This window comes from Sapajus apella, unplaced genomic scaffold, assembly GCF_009761245.1.
Source record: "Sapajus apella isolate SASKATOON/1434 unplaced genomic scaffold, GSC_monkey_1.0 scaffold67, whole genome shotgun sequence".
Taxonomy (NCBI): domain Eukaryota; kingdom Metazoa; phylum Chordata; class Mammalia; order Primates; family Cebidae; genus Sapajus; species Sapajus apella.
The window spans coordinates 5,695,000-5,714,935 of NW_022437007.1; the positions used below are offsets into that span (position 1 = coordinate 5,695,000).

Sequence of the window (19,936 nt, forward strand, 5' to 3'; positions counted from 1 at the left end):
GTAGAGTGAGGCTTGCTTTATTGCCAAAGCTATGGTCTATCATGGTATACATTCCATGGGTACTTGAAAAGAATGTTCTATAAATGTTGATTCTGGGCCAGGTGTGGTGGCTTATGCCTGTAATCCCAGCACTTTGGGAGGCCGAGGTGGGTGGATCGCCTGAGGTGAGGAGTTTGAGATCAGCCTGACCAATACGGTGAAACACCATGTCTAAAAAAAAAAAATGTTGATGACATCTTGTTGGTTGAGGATATTCCATTCTTTTATATCCTTGTTGATTTTTAACCTAATTTTTCTATAAGCTGTTAAAACAGGGGTGTTGAAATCTCCAATTATAATTGTGGATTTGTCTATTTTCCTCTCAGTTCTATCAGTTTTCACTTCATGTATTTTGAAGGTCTGTTGCGTGGTGGATACCCACAGAGGATTCCTATATCTTCTTGGTGCATTGACCCTTTTATCATTATATGCTATTCCTCTCTTTCTCTGGTAATAGTCTTTGCTTTGAATACTACTTTATCCGGTGTTAATATACTCCTGCTTTCTTTCCAGTAATGTTTGCATAACTTGTTTCATCCTTTTTTTTTCAATATGCCTATGTTGTTTTATTTGAAGTAAGTTTCTTGTAGATACCATACAGGTGGATCAGGTCTTTTAATCCACTCAAATTGTCTTTTTCTTTTTTTTGAGATGGAGTCTCACTCTGTCACCCAGGCTGGAGAGCAGTGGCACAATCTTGGCTTGTCGCAACCTCTGCTTCCCAGGTTCAAGAGATTCACTTGCCTCAGCCTCCCAAGTAGCTGGGGTTACAGGTATTCATCACCACACCGGGTTAATTTCTGTATTTTTAGCAGAGACAGGGTTTCACCACCTTGGCCAGGCTGGTCTTAAATTCCTGATTTCGAGTGATCTGCCCACCTCAGCCTCCCAGAGTGCTGGGATTATAGGCGTGAGCCACTGTGCCCAGCCTTCAAACTATCTTTTAATTCTTGTATTTAGGTTATTTACATTTAGTGTAATTATTGCTATGTTAGGACTTAAGTATGCTATTTGTTATCTGTTTGTTCTTTCTGATTTTCATTTCTCTGTTTTCTTTTTTTCTGCCTTCCTATAGGTTGCTTAAATATAATTTAGTATTCTATTTTATCTATATTGTTTTTGAGTTTATCCTTTTGTATAGTTTTTATTGATTGCTAAATATTTATTACATAGACATTATATCACATTTTACCAGTTTGAGTGAAGTATAGAAACCTTATTTTTCCTATGTTCCCTTATCCTTCCTCATTTTCAGGGAAACTGAAAGTGGGCGGCTCCCGCAGCAGGGGCAGTGGTGGAGACGGCGGCAGGAGCGGGGCCCTGTGGCGACAGGCCGTGGGTCCCCTAAACAAGGCAAAGATGCTGGAAGGAGATCTGGTTTCGAAGATGATACGAGCTGTTCTGCAGTCTCATAAGAATGGAGTAGCACTGCCCCTGCTCCAAGCAGAGTACAGTTCTTTGTCAGGAGACTAGATCTCCTTTAAACAGCTACGTTTCCCGATGCTAGAAGCCTGTCTGAAAAGTATGCTAGCAGTGGTCAGGACAGAGACTAGTAGATCTGGAGAGATTATGTGCTATGCCATGGCCTGCACAGAAACGGCAAGAATTGCTCAGCTTGTGGCTCATCAGAGGAGTTCTAAAAGGAAAACCGGGCGTCAAGTTAATTGTCAGATGAGAATGAAGAAAACCATGCCATTTTTTTCTAGATGGAGAACCAAAAGCAACCCTCAGACAACCAGGATTTGCTTCCCATTTTTCTACTGGCAAAAAACCTAATCCAGCACTATTAAGAGACACAGGAAACTCTGCTGGAGTTAAGTCTGATGCTGAAACGTCTCCTTATATGTTACACACAACTCTTGGAAATGAAACATTCAAAGACATCCCAGTGCAAAGGCATGTGACTGTGTCCAACAACAGGTATAGCCCAAAGGCGTCCCTTTGACTACCTTTGCAGAGGAATCTCTCAAGACCCTCTGCTAAGGAAATGTGTGATAATTTCAATCAAACTGTTGAAAAACCCAACGTCACGCCTCCTACGTCTTCTATGTATAAAACGGATGAGATTCAAAACCACATAAAGGAAACACTAAACAAGCATAACAATGGCATTTGGATATCTAAGCTTCCACGTTTTTACAAAGAGTGATATAAAGAAGACCTTAATCGGGGAATTTTACAACAATTTGAACACTGGCCTCATATTTGCACTGTGGAGAAACCTTCCAGTGGTGGCCAAGATTTACTTCTTCATCCAGATAAGAGAAAGCAGCTTTTGAGAAGTGAACTGGACACTGAGAAAGTGCCTCCATCCTCACTACCTGCTCCCAAACAAACAGCACCGTTGAAAGGGTGTCCACCAGTTAGGCCAGGAGGCTTTAAAGAAAAAGAAGCAGAGCTGCTGGTGAAATACACAAGTGGCCTTTGGGCTAGTGCACTCTGGAAAGCGTTTGAGGAAATGTACAAAGTGAAATTCCCTGAGGATGTCTTAAAAAATCTTGCCTCACTTTCTGATGGATGTACCGTAGACTACATTTCTGGAAATCTCTAGAAAGCCATTCTCTATGCTAAACTTCCATTGTCCACTGAAAAAATCCAAAAGGATGCAGGGAAAGAACACGGTGATCATGATATCAAGGCTATCATTGAACAAGAGTATTTGCAGATAGAAGAAAACATTACTGAAAGTGCTAATACCTTTATGGAGGACATAACAGTTCCTCCTTTAATGATTCCAGCTGAAGCACCACCATCTGTACTGGTGGCTGAACTGAGCAACACAAATGAAGTGGTTATCAGGTATGTGGGCAAAGACTATTCTGATGAAGGAATATTACAGTAAGAATCCTAAGGTGCGGGGCACGGTGGCGTGTGCCTATAGTCCCAGCTACTCGGGAGGCTGAGGTGGATCGATTGAGCCCAGGAGTTCCGGGCTGCAGTGCACTATGCCGATTGGGTGTCCGCAATAAGTTCGACATCAATATGGTGACCTCCCGGGAGAATCCTAAGGTCACACCAATCCAGGCTGTGCATGTGAGCTTAAGTATTTTTTCTACATATGTTAAGAACCATATCAGACATATACTTTTTGCTTCAACTGTCAAACTAATTTAGAAACCACAAAAGGAGAAGGAAAACATTTTGCATTTATCCATATATTTACTCTTTCCATGATTAATTTTTTCCTTTATGATGTTGTAAAATTCCTTCAAATTATCTTTTTCTGTTCTGAGAACAGTTTCTAGCTTTTCTTTTAGAATAAGTTTACTGGTGAGAAGTATTTTTAGTTTTACTCTATCTGATAATGCCTTCATTTCCCCTTAAATCTTAAATGATATGTAGCTGGGTATACAATTTTGTGTTGACACTTCATTTCTTTCAGCACTTTCACAACATAGTGTCACTTCCTCTGGCCTCCACATTTCTGATAAATCTGTTGTCATTCAAATTGTTTTTCCAATACAACTAGTGTATCTTTTCTCTCTCACTGCTGTCAAGATTTTTTCTTTGTCTTTTCATTTTCAAAGGTTTCATAAGTTTGACTGTGATGTGTCTTCATATAAATTTATTTGGATTTATCTTGTTTGTGGTTTGCTCAGTGTCTTCAGTCTGTAGGTTTGGTAGTTTTCAGTCATTATTTCTTCTAATAGTTTTTGAGCTCTGTCCTCTTACTCTTCTCCTTTTAGAACTCTGATAACAAGAATGTCCCATAATTCCCTGAGGTTTGTTCTTTTTTTTTTTTTTTTTAAATATTTTTCTCTCTGTTGTTTAGATTGGGTAATTTCTTTCCTTTTTTTTTTTTTTTTTTGAGACAGAGTCTCGCTTCACCGCCGGGAGCCAGGCTGGAATGCAGTGGCGAGACCTCAGCTCACTACAACCTACGCCTCCCGGGTTCAAGCAATTCTCCTGCCTCAGCCTCCCCAGTAGCTGGGACTACAGGTGTGTGCCACCACACCCAGCTAATTTTTGTATTTTTAGTAGAGATGGGGTTTCATCATGTTGGCCAGGATGGTCTTGATATCTTGACCTCGTGATCCGCCCGCCTCAGCCTTGCAAAGTGCTGGGGTTACAGGCGTGAGCCACCGCGCCTGGCCTAGGTTGGGTAATTTCTATTGTCCTATCTTCAAGTTCATTGTTTCTTTCCTCTGTCCTTTCTATTCTGTGTTGAGTTCATTCTCTGAGGTTTTTTTTTTTCCTTTAATTTTAGCTATTGTATTTTTTAGTTCTAAATTTTCCATTTATCTTTTTGTGTATCTTTTATTTCTTTGCTCATATAATACTGCCTATTTTGTATTTGTTTGAAGCATGTTTGTAACACTCACTGAAACATATGATGATTTCTTTAAGACCTTTATCAGATAATTCTAACATTGCTGTCATTTCAGTGTTTATTTCAGGATATATTTATTATCTTTTTTTCATTCAGTTTGAGTTTGTCTTTATTCTTGGTATGAGTGATTTTCTATTAAAACCTAGATATTTGTGTACTATATTGAAATCTGGGATCTCATTTAAATTTCTTGGAAAGGAAGGTGGAGGTGGGGAGTGAGCTGCCTCATTACTGCCACATCAGGCCATGTTTCAGGTGCCCACCTGGCTCCCATTGACACCTGAGGGGAGGGGCTACTCATAACTGGTAGGTGGCTGCTTCACATTCAACCTCTATTCCTGGCTGGAAGAAGCAGCTTATTACTGCCCCTGGCTTGGTCTGACATTATGCTGGAGAAGTGGCTGAGATGAAAGCTTTGTCTCCAATAGGTCTCCTTTGAGGCCACCCCAGAAGGAAGGGGCAGAGCCATCTCATTACTACTGGGTAGGTATGGAAATCCATGTGGTCTCCAAGACACTGCATGAGAGGGTTGAAAGTTCCATCTCCCTAGGCAGTTTTCTCTCTGACACTAGTTCAGTGAAAGGGTGGGAGGTGGAGGTTGGTGCTACTGCCATTACAGCCTGGGACAGTGCAAGCCTATGCCTCCTTTTCAGCTTTCATTGGGAATGGGGCTAACATTTTTTTTGTGGTGTCTGGCTGTAGCGGAGCAGTTATTGTCTAATCATTGTCATATATATATATATATATATATATATATATATATATATATAAATTTTTTAAATAGAGATGGTGTCTTGCTATGTTGCCCAGCAGGCTGGTCTTGAACTCCTGGGCTCAGGCTATCCACCCACCTTCACCTCCCAAAGTTCTGGGATTACAAGTGTGAACCACCACGTCCAGGTGTCTAACCATTACCTGTCTCCTTAGCTACCCATCTCTCATTCCTTCAGCTGGAGAGAGAGGCTTTTGGGAGTTTTTGCTTTGTTTTGTTTGGCATGCATTCATTAGTATTTGTGGATTATGAGCTTCTTTAGCTACAAGTCTGGGATATGTGAGTCAAAAAGAAAACCCAGGGAACACACCACCTCTGGTCCTGTGGTCTCCAGCCAGTCAGCCTTCTCCACCTTTCAGAGTCATCATATGCATGTTTAATATGTAAAGTCTAGGGTTTGTAGTTATACTTGGTGAAAGTAATAGGGAATAGTACATTCATTCTATCTTCACAGAAGTGGATTTTTTTTTTTTGAAAGAAACTGCAGTAAGCTAATATAAACACAAGAGGTCTCTTCTAACATACACTTTTGTTTTTACTCAAAGGCTCATTTTTAGTATTCTCCAACATAATTCTGAAGCATTAATTTGTCATTTTATTTTTAATTCTTAAATATCCAAATTTTCTTCCTTCTCATTTTGAAAAAAAAATCAGCTTTAGCTCATTATTTTCTCAAGTTTATGTTATTCAACAGGAGAGACTAGGGGCCTGAGAAAAATGTGACATTATTATTATTATTCATTCACATTAATCAGTGTATTTTTGACATATTGCATTCATTAAAGTCTTTGAAGGAAACATATCATTGCATTCAAAGACATTACATTCTAAAAATACAATGTAAAATGTAAAATAAGATTTAAGATTTTTGAAATTATGCCATTTTAGTTAGGAAGAATAAGTTCTAGTGATCTACTGCATATTAAGGTGACTATAATTAACAATAATGTATTGTATATTTCAAAATTGCTAAAAGAGTAGTTTATAAATGTGAACCCTACAGAGAAATGATAAGCCTGTAAGGTGATGAATACGTTAATTAGCCTGGTCTGCTCGTTCCACAATGCACACATACATTAAGACATCATCGTATCACATAAATATTATGCAATTTTTACTATTAATTTAAAATAAAAATTAAAAAAATAATTTTGAAACTAGTCTGATTATTCACATATCTTTCACACAGCAAAGAAGCATTCATTAAAAATCTAAATTGTTCCCACACTGTGAAGACAAATGCAATTTACAATAGACAATCTTTCCCATTTTATCAATATTGGTAGCTGGAGTAGACATCATATGTTCTAATTCTTGAATCTGTAAACTTGTGTTTATCAAATGTGAACACAAAAATGAGTTAAATGTTGCAATAGGAAACACTAAACACCTTTGGGACTATCCTAGTTGATTGTTAGCTCCCACTGGCAATGTTGCCTGCTCATAACCTCTCATCCATACTCTTTCATCTTCTCTCTGGATAGAATGATCAATCTTTTCAAGTGTCACCACAGAAATTTAAATTGGAACGCTTAGCGCCTTTGGAAATGTAGCTTACCATTCCAGTTCAAGTGCAGGTGAAGGTCATAAACTGCTTCTCTAACTCCACCCTCTGTAAGCCTTTGGTCATCTAATAATTTAAAACCAATTTATTTCCATTCAGATGGAGAGACATTCCCACGACCTCTGACCAGCAAGCAGGATTTTACTACTAAATCACTTCTGCATTTAAAAATAAAAAATTACCATAACAAAACACGGATGCCATTTCAAACCAAGCGTTGCCAAATTTTGACCTGGGTGCATTTGGGAGTAAAAACAGTAAGGTTAAAAAAAAAAAAAAAAAAAAAAAAAAACTTTCTTCCAATATAAAGCATTTTACTTGCTTATTATGCAGATTTAGTGGTCACGAGAGTTTAGAAAAAGGAAAAAAGATTAACAATCAATCTGCATAATGAAAGCATCTCCTGCTGTGAACTCTGAAAGGGATATGTATGAAACAAGGGCAAACTTGCTTGCTACGCACTCAGGGGCATGTTCCTATAGATTGCAATAGGAATGATGCCTGCTGGGGTTTCCCAGGGCCTTCTAATTCTGCCATTTACTGACTGCTGCCTCTACTCGGTTTACTTATCCATAGAAACAATACCTGCCTTATATGATTCAGCAAGCCGTCTGAGGAATGAATGAGCTAGATGTGAGCAGGACATTGAAAGTCCAAGACAATAGTTAAGTCTCGTTTTACTTCATAAGCCATGTTTTTTTTTCAAAGCCAGAAGAGATGTAACTGAGGCTTGATGGTAAGCCACAGTTTACTGACAGGATGTGGTGGAGGTGTTTGGAGAAAAAGAGAACAACATATAAGAAAGCAGAGCAGACTCAAATAGCAGAGCCCAGGAAGCACAAGGGGTGTTTGTAGAGACAGAGTCAGAGAAGAGACTGAAAAAGTAAACAGGATCTTGACCATAAGCAACCTCATTTATTTGTAAGGAAACTTCCTTTATCCTTAAGTGATAGGAGCCTGCTTCTAGAGAGTCAAATGAATAGATTAACATTTAAGAAAATTCTTACTAGTGGTTTCTGGACGATCAACTGAAGGAAGGTGATCTAGAGGTCAAGAGATAAATTAGACGCCAGAGTGTAGAAAAGAAATGATGAAATCCGGCTGGGCGCGGTGGCTCACGCCTATAATCCCAGCACTTTGGGAGGTCGAGGCGGGTGAATCACGAGGTCAAGAGATCGAGACCATCCTGGTCAACATGGTGAAACCCCATCTCTACTAAAAATACAAAACATTAGCTGGGCATGGTGTCGCGTGCCTGTAATCCCAGCTACTCAGGAGGCTGAGGCAGGAGAATTGCCTGAACCCGGGAGGCGGAGGTTGCGGTGAGCCGAGATCGCGCCATTGCACTCCAGCCTGGGTAACAAGAGCGAAACTCCGTCTCAAAAAAAAAAAAAAAAAAAAGAAATGGTGAAATCCTAAGCTAAGGCAGAGCTGGTCGTAATGGAAATGTGGAAGATGTTGAATGGAGAGAACTTTGAATTAATGGTGGTTGTGTTGGAGAAAGAGAAAAGGTGAATTAAGAATAACTTTCAGATCTTCTGATGTGGAAAACTGGATAGAAGTTTGATGCTTTGTTTTGTTTTTAATACTGTCTTTTTGTAAATCTCTAAGAAAATATCTAATTTTCATTTCAGTGGTTCATTCATATATACAATTTTCCTAAGATGTATGAAGCCAAAGCACAACTGTGTACTTGTAATTTGTGTGAAGTTGTGAACCTTTACAGCCTGATGTTTTATAGATAGATAAATAGATAGATAGGAGTTGACCCTTGAACAACATGGGTTTAAAGTATGTTAGTGCACTTGTATCTGTGTTTTCTTCTGCTTCTGCCACCCTCAAGATAGCAAGACCAACCTCCCTCGTCCTCCTCCTCCTCCTCAGCCTTCTCAACATGAGAATGATAAGGATGAAGGCCTTTGTGAGAGACCACTTCCATTTAATGAATAATAAATATATTTTTTCTTTCTATTATTTTCTTGTTTTAATTTTATTTATTCTTTATTTTTTCAGACAGGGTCTCACTCTGTTCCCTGGGTTGGAGTGCAGGGGAGCAATCATAGCTCACTGCAGCCTCAAACTCCTGGCCTCAAGCAATCCTCCCACCTTAGCCTCTTGAGTAGATAGGAGACTGCAGGCACATGCTACTGCACCTGGAGAATTTTTAAATTTTTTGTAGAGAAGGTGATATGGTTTGGCTGTGTACCCACCCAAATCTCATCTTAAACTGTAGTTCCCATAATCCCCACATGTCATGGGAGGGACCTAGTGAGATATAATTGAATCATGGGGTGGTTATCCCTATGCTTCTGTTCTTGTGATAGTAACTTCTCATCAGATCTGATGGTTTTATAAGGGGCTTCCCCCTTTGCTTGGCACTCATTCAGTCTTTCTCCTGCCGTCCTGTGAAGAGGTGCTTTCCACCATGATTGTAAGTTTCCTGAGGTATCCCCAGCCATGCAGAACTGTGAGTCAATTAAACCTCTTTCCTTTATAAATTATCCAGTCTCCAGCAGTTCTCTATAGCAGTGTGAGAATGGACTAATTTAAATAATTTAAAATAGAAGCATTTTATGATGTCTTGCTTCTATTTTTAAATTATTTTCGAATGCCAAATGCACACATATACTGCTGACCTTTGAACAATGGGGGAGCTAGGGGCACCAACCCATCGCACAGTTGAAAACCCGTGTATAATTTTTGACTCCCCACAGACTTATACAAATCAATAAACACACATTTTGTATGCTATATGTATGAAGTATGCCTAGTTTACTGTATTCTTACAATAAAGTAAGCTGGAGAAAAGAAAATATTATTAAGAAAAGCATGGCTGGCTGGGCACAGTGGCTTATGCTTGAACCTGGGAGGCGGAGGTTGCAGTAAGCTGAGATCGTGCCATTGCACTCCACCCCGGGCAACAAGCGTGAAACCCTGTCCAAAAAAAAAGTCTATAAATGAACCAAAGCAGTTCAAACCTGTGTTGTTCATTGATCAACCACACTTCAAAGGAAAAGACACACACATTGACATTGGATTTTGAATTAGCACTGCTTTCTACAAGAAGAAATAAAGTGTCATTTTTAGTACACTAAAAATGTGAGCTGAGCATTTTTACATCCAAACTGAGTTTGCAGTGCAAAAGCATTCCCATAAATCTTTCCTTACTAATCTACTAGAGAACTAACTCCAGACAACCAAAACAACCCAAGAGAACAGTGACGTAAGGATGGTGAAACATAGCTAAGGTCATGAACCTGGCTCCTGCATTCCAGGAAATCTCTATAATTTTGCATCAGACCACAAACTCCTGTCTTATTTCAAGCAAAGAACTGCTGGCTTTAGTGGATCTGATATTTCTATTTTAGATACAGACAACTGGGCCAACCGTCACCAGATTTCTAGGGAAATACATTCCTGGAAGATTCAGGATGCATTTTAAAGTATGAAAGCAACATTTTAGTTACCTGTATTAATGAATTATCTATTGCTATCTAATAAATTACCCCCAACACATAGTAACTTAAAAACAACAAGTAGTTTCTGTGCTCAGTAATCTGGGAGCAGCTTATCTGGGTGGTTCTAGCTCAGGGTCTCTCATGATGCTACAGACAAAGTGTCATCCAGGCCACAAGTCATCTCAAGGCTTGGCTAGGGCTGAAACACATAGTCTTTCCAAGCTCACCCACATGGTCGTTAGCAGCCTCAGTTCTTCACCATATGGGCCTGTGCACAGACAGCCTGAGTGGCCTGCATGGCCTCCTGATGTGGCCGCTGCTCTCCACCAGAGCTTTGATCCAAAAGAAAAGCAGGAGTTCAAGAAGGAAATTTTTATCAAAAAAAATGCATATATACGGACCAACACAGTTCAAACCTGTGTTGTTCGACGATCAACTGTGCTTAAAACGAAAAGAAACACAAATCGACATTTGATTTTGAGTTAGCACTACCTTAGGCACGAAATCTTTTTGTAACCTAATCTTAGCAGTTATGTACTATAACTTCTGATGTATTCTATTTGTCCAACACAGCCCCATCCATCATGAGAAAGGTCAGAAGGGTATCAATCTAGGAAACAGGCACCACGGAAGGCATTTTGGGGGTCAGAGGTGTAAATATCTCAAAGTTCTGCAATGGAAAGGAGGGGCATCCAAGTTCACACCCAGACCTGTCGGACTCCAGAAACTGTTCTCTTTGTAATATATTCAAACCAAGGCGGAATGTGGATTATGATCTTTCTAGATCTAGATCCTTCTCTTATAATTAAAGTACAAGAAACATAGGATGAATTTTTCTAAGAGTTGTATATCTATACTTTTAACAGATGAGTGGGTCTTACCTTTCAAGTGATTCTGGATGTCCACAAACAACTTCAGTGTGCAACCCCGCAGCTTAGCTGCCTGTCACTTTCAAGTAAAGGAACTTGAACTTTTCACACATGTGATTTATACCTATTAGTTTTTAGTAAGAAAGAATCAAAATGGTCTGGATAACCGGAACCCACCCTAAACTTTAAGGCAGCAGTTTTCAACCTTTTATATGGACACATTTCATTATATAATATGAAAAAGCCCCACATTCTTTAAAATATTCCAGCAATCTCAGTAGAATAGTCTTTAACTACTGGGGAGCTGTCAAGTTTATAGTGGCAAATACCAGTTTTTCAAAATTCTAATTTTCACTTGAAAGCTTTAATTTTATTATTGACAGTAGTCAGTCACTTTAAAAAAAAATTAACTTGCTTGGATATAGTAGCTCACACCTTTAATCCCAGCACTTTGGGAGTCCAAGGCAGGAGGATCACTTGAGCTCAGGAGTTTGAGACCAGCCTGGGCAACTTAGTAAGATCTTTTATCTACTAAAAAAATAATAATCAAAAAAATTAGGTAGGGGTGGTGATGCACACCTGCAGTCCCAGCTACTCAGCTGGGTGGGGGAATGGCTTGAGACTGAGAGGACAAGGCTGCAGTGAGGCGAGATCTGCACTCCAGCCTGGATGACAGAGTGAGACCCTGTCTCTTAAAAAAAAAAAAAAAACAAAAAAAAAACCTACCAAATATCCAAACCGAAAAAACCAGTCATTCTTCTGGAAAACATGTTTCACGAAAAAAAGCAACTAGTTCAGTTTACACTAAATCAAAGAAAGTACTTTTTCTTGAGACAATTATTCTCCTTTGGTATGCTGCTTAAGTGTTTTATTTCTATTTTCCACTTCTTCACCCAGAATATTAATTAGGCACGACTCAAGGGACAAGATTTAACAACAATTTAAAAAGTTTTACTGCTTTATCAAGGATCGGTATGTTTCTGTGGGTTTGACTGGAAGTGTATGGATGGTGAAAAATACAATGACTGCTAGCTCTGTTTGGCATCCCTGCTTTGATTAATGTTAAGGTTCCAGCAGTTTTACCCACCATTGCTTTTTTGTCATCAATGCAAATGTCAATACAATAAATTAAAAAATAAAACAGCTGGGCCTGGTGGCGGGCACCTGTAATCCCAGCTATTCAGGAGGCTGAAGTGGGAGAATGGCTTGAACCCAAGAGGCGGAGGTTGCAGTCAGCCAAGATTGTGCCATTGCACTCCAGCCTGGGCAATGAGACTCCATCTCAAAAAGAAAAAGAAAAGGAAAGCGAGCAATTCAAAATAAACTCATGAAGTCTTTGCTTTTTAATCTGTAATGCTGCCTGTGCCTCGCCCTGCCTGCCTCCAGGCCACTAGCCATCCAGCGTGTCTCCCAGGGGTGCACACTGGACTCCTGGCTCACTCCCTGCTCCTTCACAGAGCTCTGTAGTCAATGGCCACCAACATGCCCCTCCTGGCAGAAGGCCATGCAGTGTGTTCCCCATTTTCCTGGTAATGCTTTGGCTTGTCACAATCAATCATGCTTTCACAGAACAAAATAAGGAACTGGAGTTTGCCACATTTGTATTTAAATTCTACCCCTAGGGCAGTGGTTTGCAGCCTTTTTGGCACCAGGTACTAGTTTCATGGAAGGCAATTTTTCCATGGACCAGGGTGGGGGGATGGTTTTGGAATAATTCAAGCACATTACATTTATTGTGCACTTTATTTCTGTTATTGTATTGTAATATATAGTGAAATAATCATACAACTCACCATAATATAGAATCAGTGGGAGCCCTGAACTTGTTTTCTTGCAACTAGACGGTCCCCTATGGGGGCGATGGGAGACAGTGACAGATCACCAGGCATTAGATTCTCATAAGGAGCACACAACCTCGATCCCTCATATGTGCAGTTCACAATAGGGTTCTTTCTTCTATGAGAATCTAATACTGTGGCTGGACTGCGAGGAGGCGGAGCTTGAGCAATAGTGGCAGTGATGGGGAGCAGCTGTAAACATAGATGAGCTTCCCTTGCTCACCGGCCCCTCAGCTCCTGCTGGTGGCCCTGTACCATTCTGTGGCCCAGGGGTTGGGGACTCTGGCCTAGGGTTCACACATTCCAAAGAGGTGATTTGGAGACTCCACTTTAGTCATAGAAGGAAGCCCTCCTGCCAAGCCAGCCCGACCAGGACTAGGCTACAGGAATTGAACATCTAGGGGAATTTATTGGGCGCATGGCCACAGCAGGAGATGCCACAGGGCTAAGCTGTGGTGAAAGTGAGTTTGCCTCAGAGCACTTTTCTGGCAGTTGAAAACTGGCTTTGTTCTCACCAGTATTAGATATAGTGAACTCCAAGTTTCTCTTCAAAGAATCAGCATGTCAGTATATTCAGCTCTCTTATTCTTTAGTTCTCCATTTTAAAGTTTAACTTCCCTGTAGTTTCAGTAAACAACCTTTTCGACCAGCCTGTCAGTAGTTCACATCTGTTCCCCCAGTCCCCTGCTCTGTCCTGACTTACCACGGTCACCTTTTCTGGTCACCTGCTCTGACCTGTCCTGTAACCATCCTTTCTGCCAAACTACCCACCCCACCAGTCCGGCTGGTACCCCTGCTCACTTTAAAAAAGCCAGTAGGGAACGACACAGCAGCAGGGGCTACACGTGTCAGGAATAAGAACCCCTTTCCTTCCCTTGTCCAGGTGTGTGCTGTCTTTGCTCCATCCATGAGGCCCACCTTTCTATAGAAGTAGATTTCCTTGCTGAGGAAATTTATATTCGAGTGCTACTTCTTTTGCGGCACCAAAAATTTACATATACCACCAGGAAAAAAAAGTTCAAAACTCATGCAGACTTCCTGTCATGCTTTTTTAAAAAAGCCCATCTCTTAAGGAGAACTTCTGGATGAGCATTCCTATACCACTTTGTATACACATGTCACAGGAAAAGTAAGCAGGACCAAACAACTAGAATCCTGGACATTCTTACACCTGAAAGAGTTCTCAGAAGAGAAATTCTCTCTTCTCAGGAGATGGACAGTTTATTTTCAGAGATAAAAGTATGTTGCTAGGTAGAAATAAGCCAGGGAAAATGGTTTGCGCTATCTTTAAAAGGGCTAGAATATTTCCTAAATGACTCCTGATTTCTTGACATCAGAAATGGTTTTTTTTTTTGTTTTTTTTTTGAGACGGAGTTCCACTCTTGCTACCCAGGCTGGAGTGCAATGGCGCGATCTTGGCTCACCGCAACCTCCACCTCCTGGGTTCAGGCAATTCTCCTGCCTCAACCTCCTGAGTAGCTGGGATTACAGGCACGCGCCACCATGCCCAGCTAATGTTTTTTGTATTTTTAGTAGAGACGGGGTTTCACCATGTTGACCAGGATGGTCTTGATCTCTTGACCTCGTGATCCACCCGCCTCGGTCTCCTAAAGTGCTGGGATTACAGGCTTGAGCCACCGCACCCGGCTGCCTATAAATGTTTTCTTTTTAAGAGACTGGGTCTTGCTGTGTTGCCCAGGCTGGAGTGCAGTGGCTATTCACAGGCACAATCCCACTACTGATCAGCATGGGAGTCTTGACCTTCTCTGTTTCTGACCTGGGCCGGTTCACCCCTCCTTAGGCAACCTGGTGGTCCCCCACTCCCAGGAGGTCACCATATTGATGCCGAACTTAGTGCGGACACCCAGTCGGCATAGCGCACTACAGCCCAGAGCTCCTGGGATCAAGTGATTCTCCCATCTCAGTCTCCTGAGTAGCTGGGACTACAGGCACGCACCACCGCACCCAGCGACATCAGAAATGTTAAAAAAAAAAAAATTTATTTGTACAACTGCACTCACTGTGTGCATTTACTATTCCCTTTCACTTTGAATCTCTGTCTTCTTACCCTCTCCCCGCTGTATTTACATAGAAACTTCCTCTCCTGGGACAGAAACACACACATTATCTTCACACTTCTGTGTCAAACAGACTGACCGCTCTTTCTACACTGCCGAGAACTTCTCAGTAGATAAACCCCAGTAACCTAAAAAGTTAATCTATATATTCGTAAGATGGTGGTGGCCATTACCTTAAGAAATTTTTTAAAGTGGGAGGGGCGAAAGCTTATTTTGTTCTTGAGATGGAAATGAACATTCTCCAAGACTTTTGTGCAGAGAGTGATAGGATGAGAACTTGAGCAAGAAAAGGCACTCATGAGCTTGACATAAGTTGTAAATGCCTAAAGGTCTGGCAGTAGAGGATTCTGAATAAGCCGGGGGACAGGAATTGATGCATTTTAAAATTTCAACTAGGAGAACTGCCCTTCAATGAAGTATGAAACATCACAGAATGGAACTGTTTTTTTTTTTTTTTTTAGGGCAGGGTGGGCTGTGATGGTGAGGGCAGTGGGAGAGCAGGGAAAGAAGGGAGGAGAGAAAAAAACTATTTTCTGGTAGAAATCAACGTAAAAGTATTGAAAAGAGAATAAAGCATCACAATGGTTAATATGTTTCATTTACTTGTATATCCCACGTTGTTTCAAAAACACATCCGAGGTGCAGGGTTGAAATCATCTGAAGCTCACTGAAGCACAAATTCCACATTGTCAGCCACAACAGGGTGGAGTCTTCCTGTCTGGGTGGACAAAGCTTGATTTAGAGACACAGTGAAGCCGTGCCAGCATTTCAAGGCTGGAGGGTGGTGTTTGCTCTTTAAAGAATCTCCTGAAGGAACGTGACCTGCAGCAGGGAAGGTCTCCTTCATCAATGTGGATTGCAAAGGGGCAACCTCTGGGTGAGCCCCAAGGAAGGAAGGAAACCCTCCCTTAGAGCCATTTACAAAAGATAAGCTCAGAAATTCAAGGCTTCGAATGCATAAAGTGGATAAACCAGGGGCTCCTTTCTGGGTCTGGAGAAGGAAAAAGGAATTTAAAGCAATTATAAGTAGTTTGTCTCTAATAGTCATATTTATATAAATCCACAGATAAATTGCTTCCTCATGAGCTGACTGGGTAAAATGAAATTTCAAATAAAGGTTCATGTTCAGCCATTGCACTCGCCAAGTAGAGATTCTCTGGTTTGAGGGAACTCTGATGGTCACACACTCTATGGGAGTAAAAAGAAAACAGCTATTTAAATATCTTAGGTGCAATCATATGTGACTGGCCTTAAAGGATGCTTGAAATTGATGAAGTGAACCATGCTGAGCTCAAACCAGGGAAACTCAGTGCAGCAATCATGGGCAAGATTATATAGTTAAATCTTCAAGTAATTAGTATCTGGTACCTACCCCAATCTGAGAATGAAAGGATACAATCTTCTGCTGTTATCAGAAGCCTCCAATTTATGAGTGACATTAACTATTATTAATGGGAAATTCACTTCCCATAGAGTCGAGTCTTCCTGCCTCAGGAGGGGTTGGCTTTAAACCATGGATATGAGCCATTGTGTCGCTTTTTTTTTTTTTGCTTTTGAATATTTGCTTATTAATTTATTTCACCATTTAATTATTCTTTCTTCTCATTCTTTCCCTTCCCCTCTTTTCCCGGCTGTTCTCCTACCTCCTTTACCACTATTATTTTCCTGTTTCTTCCCATATCTATGATATTTGGTTTTATTTATTATTTAGAGACAGAGTCTCGCTCTATTGCCCAGGCTGGAGTGTGGTGGTGCAATCTTGGCTCACTGCAACCTCTGCCTCCCGGGTTCAAGTGATTCTTGTGCCTCAGCCTCCCAAGTAGCTGGGATAACAGGCACATGCCACCACACCTGGCTAATTTTTGTACTTTTAGTAGAGATGGGGTTTCACTATGTTGGCCAGGCTGGTATTGAATTTCTGACCTCAAGTGATCCTCCTGCCTCGGCCTTCCAAAGTGCTGGGATTACAGGTGTAAGCCACTGCACCTGGCCTCCTTTGTTATATCATGATGGAGCAAGAATCTATAGTGAAGAACTTCTGCTCCTGCCTCACAGGTCAGTGAAGGGCCTGCTGGGGAGGGATGCAGTGGAATACCAGGTGACCAGTCTGTCCTCTCCCCAGGAAAGGTAAATGAAAGAAAGGACACATGTACCACAATTTGCCCATGAGCCGGCTGGTGGTCTTCATTCTACTTGTCCTTCAGCTTTTTGAGATGAAGTTTTGAAATTACCTACTCCACATTGTCCGTGTCCTTCTCGGGGCCTAGTTTTGCATGTGAGCAAATAATTTTAATTTTGCAAGGCTGTGGCTTACCCCTTTCCCGCTCACATTTCTTATTTGACTCTTTCCATTCTATTTGTTGGCATTTGCTTGGCTATTTTGTTTCTTCTGCGCTTTTGGTCTTTCGAAAAGCTATAAAATCTAACCAGCAGATCCAAGATTATACAAATTCTATTATTTAAGGATATCCTTGAAGGATACAGGGTGCTAGAAATAGCTTGGTTAGACGTAGTGCCTATATTCAATGATTTGAAACCTTGACAATGACATAAAAGAATGAATCAGATGTTTTGGAAAATGCAGTGAACAAACTGTGTGGACTCACCAGTGCCATAATTGTACCTGAAGAGGGTAGAATGTCCCCATCCTCAACCACATCCAGAGTCTTACCTTATGGATGTATTAACAGAAAGTATTATGGAAATAGTGTATAACTTTGAATCCCATGGACAAGATTTTTTTTTTGACTCAGTTTTAAAAATTAGTATTTTCTGAAACTTCCTTATCTTTGTCAATGTTGCTTATTTGAGACAAGGTCTTGCTCTGTTGGCCAGGCTGGAGTGCAGTTGTACAACCATAGCTCATTGCAACCTGGAACTGCTGGGCTCAGATGATCCTACTGCAGCCTCCCAAGTAGCTGGAACATAGTGGCCCGTGCTACTGAGCTTGAATAATTTTGTTCTGTTTTTTTTAGAGACAGGATCTCCCTGTGTTGCCCAGGCTGGTCTTGAACTCCTGGGCTCAAGCAATCCACCCACCTTGGCTTCCCTGTGTTGGGATTACAGGCGTGAGCCACTGTACTGGCCTATTTTCTTTATCTTAAGCATTCAGAGTAGGACTCTTCAACATTTTACAAATTTTGGCTTATCTTTGAAGTTTCTCATCTGCTATTTGACATCAAATTCTATTGATTTTTTTCCTTTGAATTGCCTTTGCTCTTCTCTACTCCCTTGATGCCATGCTTTCCAGGGCTTTGCTAGCTCAGGCCTGGATGATAGCAGGTTCCCCAGCTAGCTACCTTCCCTCGCCTCACCCTCTACCCCGCCTGGTCCTGCCTAACAAGTCATCCTTTCCTACCACTGTTTCATTGAAAGATTCTGTCATTCTCCTTTCTTCTTCATTTCTTTTTATAAGCATGATTGATCCCCTAAAATGAACAATCTTGGTAAACATTTTTTGTCCTATGTAATCTCACACTCCCTACTTAACGCCAACCAATTTCTCAGCATCTTCTGATCATAATGTCCCACCTAATGAGGCATGACTCCTGTGTCCCACAGATATACGAATAGCCCTACCTCTTGCCTTCATTCACATCTTCGAGTGATACTTCCAGCCATAGCTGAAGTCTCTTCTTATGAACACTTCAGTCTTCATTGACCTTTCACTCCTCTGAACTTCTGTAGCCGCACAAAACTTAACTCTTAAACAGTCTTTTATCCTTTGCTCCTTCTGATTGATCTGAAACCCTTGCCAGCCTTGTTATGAGTCATTTATGTGATTTCCGAATATTCACCAGTCTGAGTAATTACAGATGCCCCTTCAAACATGCATTTTGTCTGATTTTTGAGTCTCCGATTTATGTGTGTAATTGAGGTCATTTAGGCTGATATGATATTCACTTATTAAATGCCTTTGTACTATCCCAGGCACTGTTCTAGATGCTGAGAACAGAGTGGTTATTCAGAGAGGATACACAATAATAGCTCTCCATCCTGGTCTCATGAAGAACAAGAACATTTCAGAGCCAAGCTTCAGGGAGTTGTTCTAAGACTGGACATTTTATTCAGGTACAATGATGACAGATCATTTGGTTGTTCCATAAGAAGTGTCTGTCACACTAAGCTTTTAACACAATTCCTGCTGTTGATTAATTGCTTTGTTGACCTCACGGGCCCCTTCTTGTTCACAATTTCTGCATTCTCATTGCTTCTCTTAGGTGATGGCAGCTGCATACTCACTTCTTTAGTACTTTTTGCTCTTTTTGGACTTTTCATATAAATTCCCTAAACAGAAGGTGATAAGGTTGTTAGTTGTTGCTTTTCTTCCTACTGGCTAGTCGCAGCGCTCATTCCAGAACCCTCTTACAGACTGCTGGTGAGCCTACATTGGCAAATCTTGGACCAGGTTTCAATCCAGCTGTGATCAAGACGGTGGGGTCACTCAGTAGGTTTTTCCATGCAGGGCCTGAGATATGGGAGACAATTCTCTAAAATAAGAAAGCATAACTTGGTGCCTCAGTTCACTTCAGTAAAATCTGTAAATATCTAGCATCTAGAAAAGTGCCTAGACCACAGTAAATTAGCTCACTAATCTAGAAGCACTGTACATATATTTTAATCTTAATAACAAATGTGACGCTGACCTGATCCTAAATCAATTTTATAGTCTTATTTGGGGGAAAAAAGTTTCAATTTGTATAAAGAAAACCTCACGTATTTTGAGATACTATTAAGTCACTGGTCCCCATCTGACCACAGTGCATTTGGCCAGTTCATACATTATTATTAAATTTTTTTTTTTTTTTTTTTTTTTTTTTTTTTTTTTTTCCAGACAGAGTCTTGCCCTGTCGCCCAGGTTAGAGTGCAGTGGCATGATCATAGATCGCTGCAGCCTTGAACTCCTGGGCTTAAGCAATCCTCCCACTTTAGCCTCCTCAGTAGCTAGGACTACAGGTGCACACCCTTACACCTGGCTAAATTTTTAA

At 40.8% G+C, this 19,936-nt stretch overlaps 1 pseudogene; it reads left to right on the top strand.

Moving 5' to 3' along the window:
* The first annotated feature begins 1,360 nt into the window (after positions 1–1,360).
* LOC116530546 lies at positions 1,361–2,881 on the top strand (annotated as a pseudogene).
* The last annotated feature ends 17,055 nt before the right edge of the window (positions 2,882–19,936 follow it).